At 41.6% G+C, this 15677-nt stretch overlaps 1 long non-coding RNA gene across 1 annotated transcript in view; it reads right to left on the bottom strand.

The window, feature by feature from the left end:
* Positions 1–2259: 2259 nt before the first annotated feature.
* The window catches only part of LOC146832996 (uncharacterized), a 434888-nt gene continuing 421470 nt past the window's right edge, over positions 2260–15677 (bottom strand). The window contains exon 3 of the long non-coding RNA XR_014960190.1: positions 2260–5328. This is a non-coding gene — a long non-coding RNA (uncharacterized LOC146832996). The remainder of the gene's footprint in view (positions 5329–15677) is intronic.

Here is a 15677-nt window from a genome sequence, read left to right as displayed (position 1 = left end):
GCTCTTTCACAAAGAGCACATCCATACACAGAATAGTTCTCCTCAATGTAATTTTTTTTAGCTTGATGGGGGCTTAGCAACTTCCCCAACAACAATCTTTTGCAAAAACCTTGGCAAAACAAAACAAACATTGACAAAGCCAAAAGATTGGCAGCGAAATTTTAGGCCTATTGGATTTGCCAGTGCTTGTTTTTGTTGCTTTCTGGCATTTGTAGTCTTGTTAAAACTGTTATAAGTTCTGGAAAGAAAATCCCATAATTCACAGCTTTGTAATGAAACGGCATACATTTTATACTACCAAAATTGTCAGCAAAAAAACCATAAACGCGCCCTCACATATATTATGAAACATCATTGTGAGTGAGGCACTAAGTGTTTGAAATGTCATGTGGTCTCAGATTCCAAGGTCCTGTGGTAATCTTGAGTCCAGCGGCCTTGAAGGACTGACGTAGGTTCCACAGAGAAAACGCACTTCCAAAAGCACCCTTGATTAACGATACATTCATTTCAATAACCGAATCATTGCCTCAGAAAGCAGCACAATTATGCAAAAATACCAAACATGCCTAGTGTGGAGCCTGGGAAGCAGCTGCTGTGCCCTGCGGGAGTCACTATTGTAAGAGGGATCTATCCATCTATTCAAAGCAGTGCTTAATTTGAGCCAGTGGTTGCCAGTGGGGGGCACGGCACTTATTTTTGGGCACCAGCACTTATTTTTCCCCTATCAGATAATTACCGAGGGCACGAGTGGGAAAAACACAGACATCTGAAAGACGCGGGAATAAAAAGATGGCAAAACTGTCACAAGTAGAAAACAGGAACCTGCAATTGTAAGAAAGAAGGGCCGGGAGTGTCTGGTAGTGGATTGAAGACTAGACCATGGTATTCCGTGCGCCGATGTTTAATTGCACCAGCAGCTGACATCTGAGCGGAGCTTTGAGCACCGCACTCTTTCGTTCACAAATTAAGCACTGGTTCCAAGAGGGCACCTAACATCCAGACCAGAGCTCTCCTTTTACAACTCATTGTTATAATGCGTGTTTTACACCCCTCATAAAAGGCATTGGAACACTGTGCCTGGTAACTTGTGCAGTTCATAAACATCAACCAGCCAGAAGTGACGTTGGTAAATTTCATCGGTAGTTCCTCAATACTGTTTTCCCAGGAATGCCCAGCATGGGTCTATGAGAGTAGGAGCCATGCTAGATTTTCATGATAACCCTTGGCTATCTATGTGAGCTTTATTTTGAGCCTTAGGGCCTAATTACGAGCTCTGTATGGCTGCTTAATAAACAAATGAATGAATAAACAGTTTTCTAGAGCTCACAGAGGCTCCAAACTGAGTCTCCTCGTCCTGAATATCAGTGAGTGACTACGTGGTGTAAGAAGAACAACGTAGCTGTAGGGAAAAATGCGAGGTTTGGATTTCTGATGTAACAGAGCAAACGTGTAGTAGTGGTTAGGAGTTCTTGAGTTTGGCTGCACCAAAACTGAAGGCATGACCACCATGACAGGATCTGCAGAGCCTGGGGATGCTTAGCAACCTAACTCCAGAAGATCTCGAGGCTCTGGCAACATACTGTGCTCAGACTGTATTGGTTTTGATAAATAGCACCTATTCTGAGTTTTTCACCAGAAATGGGGAATAACATGTGGATTTTGGTGCAAGTCATTTCCCCCATTAAATTCGGGCAGGGTTGACAGGCAAACATTTAATGGGATGCAGGCTTTAACACTTGCTGTAAACACCTGGTGCAATAAAGTCTTTACAATTCATGATTCCAATTCATGCAAATTTGAGCAAGGGGGTCTGAATTATTTGGCCAGTTGTAATCAATTGCTGAGCAGCATCTAATGCATGCACATTTATTTTATCTAGGTATCCTAATACTGTGGTGCTCATCTGTCTCTTCTGGACCCACGTTGAACACCACTGCCTTATATGATATGGCTGTTGCTGGTCTCAGTACTGAGTAATAACTTTCCAACATTTATTGTGCTTACCATATAAAAGGGTAGTTCCTGAAATTACTAACATACTTTGTTTTGGTTGACGAGTTCACAAAAATAGAAGCTGGAAAGCAAAATACGAAGGTTTCATCCCTCAAATATTCATTGACCTTATATGAATGTGTATTACAGCATACCTCTTATTTTATCTAAAGTATTGCGAAATAATATCACATTTACCAATGCATATATCAGAAAGCCATCAAACAAGTATCAACAAATAACTTCTTGGGCACCTCTAAGACACAATTCTTTTAAATAACTAATAAGTCTTTATTGAACAAATTGAACATTAAAACATCTTAATAAATATTACAAGAAGTATGTTTTTTCAGAACCTGAAAGTCAAGCATTTAGAAAGTAAGAAGTCTTCTTAAAATGAGTAGACATTACACACCAAGACTTTGTAAACTACCAGGGCTAGTTGGATTTGTGGCACATTTTATTCAGTGGGCAGACATATGACATCCAGTCCAGGGAAATTGTCTAAGGTATTATCTTCTCTGTGGCATGCAGCAGATATTTGAAATGAGTTTGACCAACCATTAGCTTACCATATTCAATAATCTTTTACAAACTCTGGTGTTCTACTGTGATTCACCAGGGCATATCCATGACAGATGTTCAGAAAATCCCCAAGAGATACAGTTATATACCATGATTCTAAACCTGGAATCATTTAGGTTGTCTGTGGTTTTCCTGAAAATGTGGCCTTGCTTTGGTGTTGAGGACCAATATTTACCACCCTTGATGGGATACAGAAGGAGGTCATAAAAAATCACTTAGACAGATGTTATTTTGTAATTTGAAATAAATGTAGTGCCTTCTGTAACTGAGAACTATGTCAATTAGTTCCAGAGTCCATAGGCGTTACGCTTCATTGGTCAATAAGCAATGTGTGCTCCCTACTTCCATCCTAGCTCCTATCTTGCCTTTTGACAGGGCTTCATGGGTCTGGTACAGAACCTGCCATTAAAATACAGCTTCTGTTCACTTTGAACAGAGGAGGACATGAGATGGTGTCTTGAAAAGAGTATTAGATCAGATTGTTCAAAATAAAAACTGGAAAGTCCAAAAGCCCAACATGAACTAGACTGAAAATTAAAACCTTGAGAGCAAATCATTTTTATAAATAAAGCCCCAAAGTTTTTTGAAAACACAATTAAATTAACATGGAGCAATAAACAGATTGGGCATTTGGGAGCGTTTAGAGCTATAATTTTGTTAAGTAAATTTTTTTTGCATATAAGTAAGGGTGACAGGTAGCTTAACAGCAAGAATAAACATAAGGGATAAAGTAACAGCAAGGGATTGTTTACTGTAAAGGTTGGGTTAGGATTAGAGACAGTTTAGGATAGGACCGAGTTAGAATCTTAAACAAGATTAGCTTTCACACTTGTCTTTTGGTAAGTGTCAAGCCCGAGGTTAGAGATAGGGAAAGAAGTAATATGAAAGTGTTAGAGTTAGGACTCCATTCCAAGTTGTGTGATAATCCAGCTCGGGTAATTTTACATCTGAAATTTCCATTACAAATGGGGGCATTTATTATTTTGTGAGAAATTGGAAATTACTGAATCAGGAATATCGAATGCAACGCTTGCAATAATCCCCCATATTCACCCAGATTTTAATCCAGAAAGTTTACCAGTTTTTCGATGGATAAATGTCCAGGGAGATGGGGGGATTTACCAGCAGTGTGATATTAATTTATTTATGCATTTGTATATAGCACGGACATTACCCAGAGGTGTCAGAGCGCTTTACGATAGAGTGAAGAATGTTACATGAAACATTCCAAGTAACAGGGTGACAATAGGTCCCTCATACCATTAATTCCTCATTCAATGTTTCAAACCAGAGCTATACCAATGACCTGTCTGAGGGCTGGCTTTTCACCAGTTTCTTGATTTTTTTTTCTGATGAAGGGATGCTAGGGTTTTTGGGGATGGCTGCACTTTTTGTGGAAGTGTACTATTTGTTTTCAGCATTTACTCCTATTAATACTCTAGGAGATATTGATACTTCATTAAAACGGAAGACACATTTTATGATTTTTGATCTTTTATATATCTACATTTAGAAAATGATTTTGCTCAGAAAATATTTTTTCATACCTAAAGCAAAGAAAATTGCACCTTGTGGGAACAGACGCTCTAATACATGTTTTTTCAGGCAACTTGGCGAAAGCACACCATTTAAGTCTGTATTGTACAGGCTACAGCCACAGCTAGGATTCTGTTGACACGTAAAAAACATATGTTTGTAAAATTACATTCATTCTATAAACCTTAGTTTTTTAAAAATGCTTGGCAATCTGAGATCGTGTTTTGAAACAAAGGATCATGGTCGCGCATGAAAACAATTCAGACAATCTTTTAAGAATGTTTTTAAAAACACTAAATTAATACATAACTACAAATAATGCAGGCTGAGGAGAGCTGCTTGCAGGCGTTTCTAATCTTTGAGGGATGAAAGAGTTACCAACACTAGAAGAGGGCTTTTAATTAGGGATGTACAATATCGTGAAAAAAATTTTGTTGCAGGAAATTTCAGCCACAAGCATGGTGGTGGTGAGATGGTGCCAAACTTTCAGGCTTTATTATATTGCGAAGTTTTTCACTTTTGCAAATCTTTGCTGACAAAACCATAATTTTGCTCACCAGTACTTTTAACGTAAGTGTGCTTTGATGCCAACTCTGGCATGTGACAATAAAAATCACATTACTCTTGGTTAAAACACAAAGTCAAAGGAGTATTTGTACAACGTCAAAGGATTTCTGATCCCAACACAGCGTTATGAGGATAAAAATACTTTTGCATTGCAGAATAACAGGTAAGACCGTCAGTTACACCGCATATCTTGCTCCAGTTAATCATAGTAAACAACGATTGTCACCTACACATTCCATGTCAATGTTTACTTTAATTGACCATGGTTTTGCCCATGGCTATGCAGAGTCAAACCTTGATTGGCAATGCCCAAATAATAGTCATCCTCGTCGACATGCACACATGCCAATCATATGCCTTTTGAACCATGATCATTCTTTGTCGATGCTGTCGTGAACATGCAGCAAAGGCCGGCGTGCAGGTCCTCGCAACAATGGTGTGAACTTGTGGTGGAACTGATCTCCCCTCAACTACGCGTATTCTCAAGCAATAACAACGCCATCTGTATTATCTACCCAAGAATACCCGTCATCGAAGGGAGCCAATCACAGCACTATGCTGGAGCAGGCCAACTGTATCCCATTGGCAGTCACCGCCATTTTCTTTGAAAGGTTGGAAACAATTGGAATCCAGGAAATCCTGGCCATTCTGTGGAGACATAAATAAGAACACATCTTTAAATATTGTGCTTGAAGTTTGGAAGCGTGCAATAGCCATTAACCAATTTTACTTCAACTGCCTGCTGAGTTTTTAAAACATATTTTATATTGAAGTTTATGTGGAAAAAGATTGATCACATACAATTACAGACAATACACTTGTAGATATGTTGTCAATGTCCGCTTTGCAATAAAACGAAAATGTTATTAACAGCGGCTCCCAATCCATTAATGTTACGTCAGAGGGCTTCCAAACAAAAAACAATCTTACCTTTGAGCAAAACTCGCGTATTGGGTGAAGAGAAACATGTGAGGGGAGGAGCAAATTGAAAATAGGGGTGTGGCCACAAAGAAGCTTGGAATAGGGCAGAATGAATGGGTGTTCCAAAGTTCAAGCGGGTGCTATTAGTACCTTAGAATGTATATAAATTAACCTGCCCAATCCTTGCAGTGAAAATCTACACTACAATGAAGTAATGTATATGTAAACATTTCTGAACTATTTGTGCCTGTATTTGGATCCTGAATTGTGGGGCAGTGTTTCATTTCAGAAAGCCTTTGGAAAAATGCACTATAGAAAATTCAAAAATACAACGAAAAAAAATAAAATAAAATAAAGCCTTGGCACATCCAAAGCATGAAAGATAAATAAAGGCAAAGGACACCTTGGAACCCTGTAACATTCAGTTAATCATGCAATCTGATCAGATAGAGGGCTTCAGCGTGCATCTCTTTTTCTTGATAGGAGGGTTTTGGGGACAGGAAAGAGGACCAGGATAGGGGATCCTAGGTCTGTGATGTGCTCTCTCTCTTTAAAAAGCATCACCAGAGGATGGGCTTTTGGAGAGATAAAGTCATAGGGAAGGAAGAACCTTCCCTTTAGCTACCATGATCGTACGTATAAGCCATACTGAAGGGCAGACCCTGGGCACTGGAAAGACTGAAGCCGATGGGCATCCCACGATCTTCAGTGAGTATTACTCATTGGTTACTTTGTAACAGAAAGAGTGCCAGTGACCGAAGCTCTGCTCAGAAGCCTGTGGTCGTTGCTACTAAACATCAGCACACCTAATACCAAGGCAGGTAGCCTGAAATCTATCTTCTGCCTCTTTAATGCACTACCAAACACTCCCTTCCCCTTCTCCCCCTTTATCTCACTCTTGCAGGTCCCTGCTTTCTCCCATTGTGACCATTTTTAATCTTTCTCTTCCTCCGACTTTCTAATTTGTGTGTTTCGCTCTCTCTGTAAATATCTGATGCCAAAAAGTAAGTGTTGGTCCCCAAAAATAAGTGCCGGTGGCCCCCACCAGCTCAGATTAAGCACTAGAATTACTGTACAAGGAAGAGACTCAAAAGGATGGGTTATCTGTGTTGGAAAGAGACTAGAGAAGATTGGTAACTCTATCTCTTCTTCAGAAACCGCCATTGTAATTTACGTCAGATGTAGAAGGAACAACTGTACATGCCCTCTATCACACGATAAAGCTACAAAACTGCCTTTTTTCCTTTTCCTTAGACTTGTGATGGAAGCATGGCCGTTAGAATCAGTTCTGACAAACTCCCCCTCTATGTAGTCCAATGCAGCAGTCGTGGCCGGCATGGCTCGCCGGTGGGAGGGTGGGGTGTCACGGGGGAGGTCACAAGGGGGTCGCGGGGGACGTCACAAGGGGGTGTTTAATTTAAAAAATAAAAAATAAATGTACCCTGAGGCCGGGTGCCGCGTCTTCTCGGCTCCTGCTCTCCTGCCTCCGACAGGAACAGGAAGCAGGCAGCCAGGTTCCACCCCCTAAGCCAATCACAAAGCTGCATGCAGTGATGTGATTGGTCGGGGCAGCGCCCAGCCAGGGGCTTATTGGGTGGGCATGTTTTCCACACAGGCTGCATTGAAGCCTGCATGGAGAAGGGCAAAGTGACCATGACTGGTTTGGGCAGCCCGAGAGGACTGATCAAACAGTGTATGTGCACTCAGGAGTGGGCACACCACTCCTCCTCTGCCCTGCTCGGAAAGCAGAGCAACCCCGTCCGCAACGCAAACATAAAATGGTAATGACTAAAAGTATTACCATTCTATGTTTCTTCTTCTCAACTTGCGAGAAATCAGCGGGGCAACGCTCTTCCGCCATAGCGGATGAGCCGCTCCTGCAATCCAGGGGTAAACAAAGCAACCACTGCTGGACTGGCCTTTTGGATACTCTGGCACTGCCAGACTGGTCAACTTGAAATAGGCCATTCTGAGGGTGTTTTTTGCAGTCCCATGCGCCATGAGGGGATCAGAAAAACTGTTCACACTTGCTCTTTCAAGCTGGCTCATCTAGCAGTGCCAGAGTGCCCGAAAGGCTAGCCCAATACAGATAGCAGTGTACACAGAAAGGTGTCTCTGTCCTTAATCTTTACCTGGGGAAAGCTCAAAATGCCAAGGTGAGGTACAGAGCATACACACAGTGGCGTAGTGTTTGGTGCAATGGGCCAATAATGCCAGCAACAAAACTGGGCCCCGTCACCTGTTTGGCAGTATAAAACGGCTACTAATTGGGGTGAAGTTAGCGTCTCACACGACTGGGACCCAGTGCCACCACACCTGCTGCACTACTGATATCGCTGCCCCTGCATGTCCATCGCTGTGTTGGGGTCGAATATTTCTATCATTTGGTACACGCCTGCTCTCACTGTGCTGGGAGAGGAGAGTTTTCAGAGGTGGGGGTGGTACAGAGGGTCCCTTGTGCGTTATTTTTTAATGTAAAGTGCCTGACTTCTGCCTAGAACCCTCACTTCTGCCTGGAACCCTCGCCTCTTTCCCAAGAGTCTCTTAACCGCTCTTACCTTTCTGATTCTAAAATCCTTTCGTTTCCCCCTTTTTCCATTAGTCTCTGTCTCTATTTTCAATTTCCCACATTTTTCTTTAAACAAACACCGTTATGTTTTTATTTTTACCATAAATTTGCTTTTCACAGCTCATTTTCAAAGCAAGACACCATTCTTTTATTGTTTTATTAACATTCTGAGATTCTTCTGAATTCAAGAGAGAGGAATGATACTGTATTATTTCTAAAATTCCTTTCTCCGATCAAGGGCGAAGAATGATACAGTAATGTGTTTTTTAATACAATTCAGACCTCACTCTCAGATCAACAGCAAAGAAGGATGCCATACTTTTCATAAAGTACAGAGCCTATTCTCAAGGGTCAAGAGTGAAGAATAATAACATCACCTTTATTCGAATAATTTTATCAGTATAGTTGAGTACATATTTTCTTATGGTATGTTATCTTGGTCATCTTATTTCAGTCCAGTCCCTCTTTCAACAAACTACTGAAAGGTGTAAATGTAGTCCCATTCAGGCGAAGGAGCCCCCAGAACACATTGGATAATTATACTCAAGCCCTGGAAAGGAAACCTAGAACCCTTAGAACAGTGATTCATTTGGTAACCTGACTCAAGTTGCCCCAATGAAGCTCCAGAAATGCTTTTTCCAAGTGAAGATGGTCAGGAATACAGGATAACATGGCGGAAGCGCTGGGTGGTTTGCACTGAGATGACTGATGGTCTCTGCCAAAGTCCAGACTCGAAGGGAACCAGTTGGACTTTGATTTTTACTGTCAGGAAGTAAGCGCGAGGCTGAGAGGTGCAGAGGGAGTGTGTTCCAAGGACTAAAGGCTTGTGTGTGCTCAGGGGACTTCAGGATTAGGTAGGAATGCCTAGGTCAGGTATCTGTAGACGTGCTCTGAATACTTCACAAACACACGTCCAGGAGGGCTGAATCCATGACAGAGTTTCAGGATCACCACTCACTGGATAAAATATTGCCTTTGAGACTTTTTGAAGTTTACTTATTTCATTTTGGGGTAGGGGCGATGTGGATGTATTGTTTCATGGCTTAGAGGAGAAAGATTCTACAAATGGGAGTTCTTGGTGGCATGCTCAGTGTCTGGGCGCGGATCCTGAGTGGAACTGCTGTAGCAATAGTCAAGTAGAGAAATGACTAGTGCAAGGTTCAAGGTAAACCTGTGAAGTGCCATGGTACACAGGAGCCGAAAAGGTTATTAGTTTCATAATTAACATTGTAAGAGAAAAAAATCCACGAATGTATGCTTTTGCATAAACCAATTTTTGTTGGAGAATGTTATCCCCCCCAAAAAGTTTTTACAGTAAAATTCTTCTCCAGAAATATTGGAGCACGAATTTGTGCCCAAAAACAAAGTATTATGAAGTTTACAAACATTTGCTATTTTATTAAAGAGCTTAGACTACAAACATTTAAGGTGGAAAGAAAAAAAATACATCTTTATTTATTGTAGCATCGATGTGTCATCGGATGGCTCCCTTAGGGTACTTTGTAACACTGTGCTTATGCCGAAGGATAAAACAAAACCTTAAAGCTCAGGGTATAGACAATGCTAGGGCAGTGTGGAGGGCAAACATTGGCTATTAGGGTGTAAGCGGGGTAGGAGGTGAGCAGGTGCATAGTACCACTCCATCCTTCCTTTATTGACCTCTGTCATTTTCACCACATTGGTATTTCCAGGTTGTTTTTAGGTCTTGTCATTTGATTCTCCTGAAATTATAGGTGTGATATTCTTACTTATAGGGGCTTTCAGCCAGCACTCTTCATCCATTGGTCTGTTATTATGTCATTTTCATTTTTCTTCCACCCACTACAGTATACAGCATGGCACTTCTCTCATTGGCTAACGTCACAATGAGTGGCAGATTTTCTGCTATTTCACAAGGAGCATATTCAACACAAAGTAGTTCCCATAAGTGCCAGGGACCCTTATAGTAATGTGGGCCTTTTAAAACCAAAACCATATTTTTGCTTTTAATCTATTTTTACGATTGAGGAGGGCCCACAAACAATCATTGACTAAGGCAAATGGCTGGGGCCAACACCAGACGTATGAATGAACCAGACTCTTGGGCTATTGCATGCTGGTATAAAGTTTAATACAAAAGTTAGCCAGACATAAAAACCTGTGGAACTTCTTATGTCCAGGAAATACTTTCACTTATACGACCTTCTGGTCTTTAAACTGGTTTCTGTTATGGAGCCAATAACACAAACAAAGGGCTAACGCTCTGGCAGGGATGTTGTCTATTATAAAGGGTTAGCTAACCCCGGGCGTAGTGGGCGTAGCGGGGCTACGCGGAGGTCCACGGAGTTGCGAACAAACTTTGTGGACCTCCGCTACGCCACGCCAAGGGGGGTGGAGGCAGGGGTTAGCAAACTCCGCTCCGCTGCGAGTGTGCCGAGATTTGCCTTCTCCGTGTTCTCAGCGGAACGTGGAGGAGGCAAATCTCCGCACACTCTGGAGGTCTCCGTCCGGGGTTAGTTAGCACTGGGCACCTTTTTATTCTGGAAGTGCGCCCGTGGTTTTGCCTTGCTGATACCCGGTGTAGATCTTGACTTGACAGCGGAGGCATTACGCATCTTTTCTCTCCATAAGGGCTCATATTCACCTAGTAAGAGCACAATACCAGCAGAGTGACAGCCCATCTTGCCAAACAGTGCTTTCAGCCTCTGCTTACATTGCCTCCATTTTTAAGCTTCATATTGAGGTAGTTCTTTTGGAAGAAATTAATGTTTTCAGCATTTCCTGTTCCCTTCGTTTGGCGTGCCACAAATTAAAAACGAACACATTTCTGACACAACTTTAAATACTTGTGGTTGAAATTAAAACATTGGCCGCCTTCCGGCCCCCACCCGCCCCACATCTCTGTGATCCATCTAACAGCAAACCATACCACTCCTTTCCTCCTGTCAACAGCGCCACTAACAGACCCACAAAAGAAATTCCCTATGCATCTCCCCAATACTCCACCCAGCTAATAAATGCTTACCACATGCTAAAGAGACATCATTTGACACTGAGCCATGTGAATGTGTCGCGGTTTGTGACAACAGGACAGAGATGGTGCTCTCTGTTTATGAAAGTAGACTAGTCATAGCTACCAAGCTTCACAAGTCTATGCATGACTAGCTGCTTCAGTCCAGGTTTGTTCACTGTATTCTGGGACCTGTAGTCCGGGTTCTATAATGGAATAAAGATGACTACAAGTCTCAGAATGCAAACAAAAACCTGCTATATAATGTGTGACCTCCATTCCATTTAATCACAGAGACACATTTAGGATCGCAAGGCGTTACATAGCAAAAGCATCTGCATCAATAACAACCATTAAGAACTAACTTTCCTCTAGGCTCGAAAGTGCATGCATTGAATCAGTATACCAACTTCAGTGATGTTCCATAATATTCAGCTACTGCAGCACTTACAGTCATCACTAGAAATGAAGGGGCATATTTATGAGAAAATGTTGGGGCACAGAGATGCGCCAATTTTAGCAGCGTCACGCTCCGACATTTTAAAAATGCAGGGATACGCCGTCTTCACGAGAATACAGCACACCCCTGCGTTTTCCCTAGCACTGGCGCTAAATATATCTGCCTAGCGCCAACGCAGGCACCTGCCTGCATTGCAGGGCATGATTGTTTATGTGCAGGAAGGTGTCCCTTCTTGCACATAAACAATCACTAATGGCAAATGCAGCATCCATAGAAGTAGCAAATTGTCATTATTTATTGCACATAAACAAACAATAATGGCATTTTGCTCTTTCTATGTGCATAGCAGAATGCAAAAACAAAGTATTTTCCCTCGTTTCACCATTCTAATGCCTGCTTTTGCATGGCGTTAGTTTGTGGCGCTGCCCCAGATTTACACCTCCTTGTAAGTCTGGGGCAGTGTCAAAAGTAATGGGTGTTGTGGTGGAACGCCCACAGCAACACCCATTGCACACCCCTTTCATGCTCAGTGACGCGTGCAAAGGGGCCTAATTTACAAGGCGGAGTTAAGCCACAAAAAGTGAATTCACGTCGCTTTGTAAATATGGAGAAGGGCATTTAGCCACCAGAACATTGCCAAGAGTGACGGTCTGGTGGTGATATCCCCTTGTAAATATGCCCCTGACTCTGAGCCCCATGGAGTAGTGTGCTATCCGTCCTCAAAGTTCATTCAATGTCTCATCAGAGATAGTAAGCACTATATAAATCTTCAGTACAATGTAATTTGGAACCGAGTCCTGTCTCTGGCTTCCTAGCAGACGGCTAACAGAAGCCCTCAGCAGAGAAACTAAAGAAATACTTTTGGATGGATGAAGATCTAAAAAAGATAAAAGGACAAATCTCAACACTTCAACCCACGTGGCATAAGTTAAAGAATCATCTTGCGAAAATGCATATAGACAGGCACAACAGAATGTATATGTATAAAAAAAGCAGGAGAAAATTCGCTATTTAATGAGGGTCTACAGTAGCAAATGCCCAACCAAGGAAATCCATACGGTACTGTTGGAATTCCAAAACAGTGAAATACTTAGACAACTATCCCTCACTCGCAGTACTCTTATCAAAAGCTGGTAACTCACTACACTACAAATGCAGGTGACTTAGACCCAATTAACAAGAGTAGCAACTGTTGCCTACTGACGCCACCTTAAACAAAAACTCCAGAAAAAGGCGTGCATCTCCACTGTCCTTCGAAGAAATAGAGTGCCAGAATTTCTGAGCCTTGTGAAAGCCACCTGTTTAGCCAGCTGCCTTTCAGACCAATACCAACTACAGATATTCAAGACAATTCTACTGTCAACATCAGTGTGGAGACCGGTGTTGAATATGATCAGTAATTCTATATCCACGGGGAGCTTAACAAAGGGCTTAAAGTGTACCAATGATCATTAACCAAGAAAAACAACCTTGGTCCAGAAGGCCCCAATAACACTACACATTTGTAATGGACCCTTCTTTGACATTCTGTTTGAAGAAGCAGCATTTGTACGGATCTCTCAATTCCTAGAAGGCAAACATTTACTCTTAGACATCTCACAGGGCTCCCCTAGGAAAAGGCACAACATCTAATCCAATTGCCATATGGTTGTCAAAAACGGTGTAGCATCACTTCTTGTCCTGGAGCTCTCTGCAGCTTTCAACACAGTTCACCATCAAACCACAGTTCTTAGACTCATGAAATTAGTAGTGATGGAACAACTCTTGCTTTGATCTTCTCCTAACTTGATGACAGGGCAAACATGATATGCATTCCCCTTCTTCTTGACACCTTAAAAAATAAAAACAGGAGTTTCCCAATCATCATCAGCTCTCTTCTCTCCTTTAATATATGCATGAAACCATTAACAGAGCTAATCAACAGTTTTGAGTTTATTTGTTACAATTATGTGGACATCACAGAAATAATGCTCAAACTAGAAATTCCCAAGGACATATGACACTTAAAAACTGTCTCAGAGCGTTAAACCGACAGATGACATGGAACTATGATAAACTTAATGGGGCTTATTTACAATCCCATTGTGCGCCATTCTTTCCCATGTTAAAAGTAGAACACCGGTGGCGCAAGGGGCTTGTAAATAAGCCCCAATGTATCAAAAACTGAAATACTCATTTTGATGATTGAAAAGCATGATCCATTAACACTCTAGCAAGATGATCTAGGACCACCGCCAAAAATATAAAATGGAATTTGAAACATTGGCATTGTCTGGCACTCTACACTCTATGAAGTTCCAAGTGGACAAACTAACCATGTCAATCTTTTAAACTATGAAGACACACTGATGCAGTTTTTCTCATCTTGGATTTCCACAAAATGTTCAAGCAACAACATTACTCATCCTCTCGAAAATTGCTCATGCAGAGATCGGCATCACAGGATTCCTCTATCAGGGATGGGATCATGCCAGAAAATTCAGAACTCAGCTGCAAGATTTCCTTTTTATCTAGAGACACGCACATACATCTCACCTGCGTTGAAGGCTCTCCAATGATTTCATGAAGGAAGAAGATCTTCATTCAAACTATTATCTGTCACTTAAAAGGCAATATACAATTCAGGTCCTGAATTCCACCAGCTGAAAATCAACACATATTCCCAATCTAGGAATTTGCATTCTAGACCATCACTGCAGCTAATCATTCCACCTTATAACAAGCATTGGCATAGCCAATAGGTCTCGCCTTTGGGACCTTATAAGTGTTTAGCCATGCAACAGTTGCATAACTAAATACTTATAAGGTCCCAAAAGCGAGACCTATTGGCTATGCAAAGTGGCCGTGCGGCTGCGAAAGTGAAAGTGATCGCGATCACGATCAAACATCAAAGCGGCTGTGAAACCGAAAGTAATTGCGGTAAAGCGCGCCCGCGCACATGCACTGTAGCTCTAGGCTGGCCTGGTAGCACTTTTTGGAGCCCTCTCAATAAGTCTCGCCAGACCAGTGCATGCGCTGGGTCAGGCGAGACCTAAAAAGAAAACAGTTGGTAGTGCTGGTTTCACTGTACAGGCTTCCAAATTATGGAATTCCATCCCAGAAAAATTAAGAGACAGTGACAACCATCTGGAATGTGGAACAATGATTAAGAGCTGGTTATTTCCAATCTGACCATCATAGGTTCTCTGACGCATCTTCTTCTACAAAACAGAAAAGAAAGCAAGATTAAAGCCTGCTCGGTCCACAATCAGAAACTCTTGCGAATCAGTCAAGATCTTTTGCAAGAAGTCAATGAATGCTTTCATCCAGTTCCTGTATGGATATATAGAAAATAAATGAACATAAACTCACAAATGCTCTGCTTTTTTCTACTTTCACTACACATGATTTCATGGACTCCAACAAGCTTCCACCCTTTTAAATTGCATTATCCTGGACAAAAAATACTCCTATTTATGAACATTGAATACTAATGACCATCTGCTGGTCCTGCTCACCTTATTCTACTTCTATTTAGGCATGGAAAAAATGTGAATTACGCCAGAGTAATCAAAGTAATTTTGGTAATTCTTCATTACTCTTGTGATGTGAAATTACCAAAAGGATGCAATTACATCTGCATGAGTAACAAAGATAATTTAGGGCAAAAATCTTACCGCAGCAACACAAGAACACTGAACTAAGAAAGCTCCTGTTCATGTTCTGTTGCATTTTGACCTATTTTCTTAGCTCAAAATGCATCCTCTGCTCCATTTTGGACACAATGGTGCTTTTTGCCCTAAGAAAATAGCAGTAAATGCAGGATTACAATCCTCGCATACAGGGGAGTAACTTCAGGGGGGGTGTTACCCCCCCAAAAAAAATTATTCCGTAGTAAATAGTTGGGTACAAGGGCTTTCGGTCAGTTACAATGAAGTTTCTGGTGGATTTTACCTGGGATTTTTACATGCCCACACTGACAAAAACAGACACACGCACACTCGCTCTCGTTTCTGTTTTGAAGGCCTTAAAAAGTTTGTGTTTTAAATGCCCCCAACAATCTGCCCTCCTCTCACTTT

Source organism: Triturus cristatus, chromosome 4_2 (genome assembly GCF_964204655.1).
Source record: "Triturus cristatus chromosome 4_2, aTriCri1.1, whole genome shotgun sequence".
Lineage (NCBI taxonomy): Eukaryota > Metazoa > Chordata > Amphibia > Caudata > Salamandridae > Triturus > Triturus cristatus.
Note: the sequence above shows the minus strand (reverse complement) of the source record. Positions and strands in the feature narration are given on the sequence as shown.